Below are 613 nucleotides of genomic sequence, written 5' to 3' on the forward strand. Positions count from 1 at the left end.
CCAATCCCTGGCAATGGACAGAGAGGCACCTTATTATTAGTGTTCTTATATCAGTCAGGAGCAGAGCAGATGGCAGTCCTTTGTTCATCCTAGCTTGATGCTTGGCTTGGTGACCAGAGCTATTTTATGTCTAAGACTCATAAAAACCAAACCAAATCAAATCACACCCAGGCAACATAATGTGCAAGGAGGAAGATACAAACCTGCAGACTACCATGCCACCCACAGACCTGCACTCCAGTGTACAACACAGGTAGGCCATAGACTCCTGCTTACAGGTATAGGAGGATGTCACCCAGGGGCCCGACAGCCATGTGAGACAGCCTGAAGCTGGAGCTGGAGCCACCACAGATTGTTGAGTGTATGGTGGTCATATGGAAAAGAAAACAAATGGAGCATCTTGAGCATATGAAGAAAGATGGAACTGAAGCCTCATGGCTGGAGAACAGTGAACTGCTGAGTAGCCAGCCCTGTCACCAGGGGAAACGGTGAGTTTCCCAGCCTGAGCTACCACTCAAAGTCATGTCTGGGACTGTGGCTATGCATGGCACAGGTTGGGTTGGTTGTTGATTTCTGTGACTCCGGTTATCACTACACAACATGGAGATGTTGC

The 613-nt window shown here is 48.6% G+C and overlaps 1 non-coding gene across 1 annotated transcript; it reads left to right on the forward strand.

The window, feature by feature from the left end:
* Positions 1-2: 2 nt before the first annotated feature.
* On the forward strand, positions 3-143 carry LOC115030332. Its single transcript, XR_003835912.1, has one exon. It is a non-coding gene; the product is annotated as a small nucleolar RNA SNORA48 (small nucleolar RNA).
* Positions 144-613: the final 470 nt, after the last annotated feature.

This window comes from Mus caroli, unplaced genomic scaffold (assembly GCF_900094665.2).
Source record: "Mus caroli unplaced genomic scaffold, CAROLI_EIJ_v1.1 scaffold_15432_1, whole genome shotgun sequence".
In the NCBI taxonomy this organism is placed as follows: domain Eukaryota; kingdom Metazoa; phylum Chordata; class Mammalia; order Rodentia; family Muridae; genus Mus; species Mus caroli.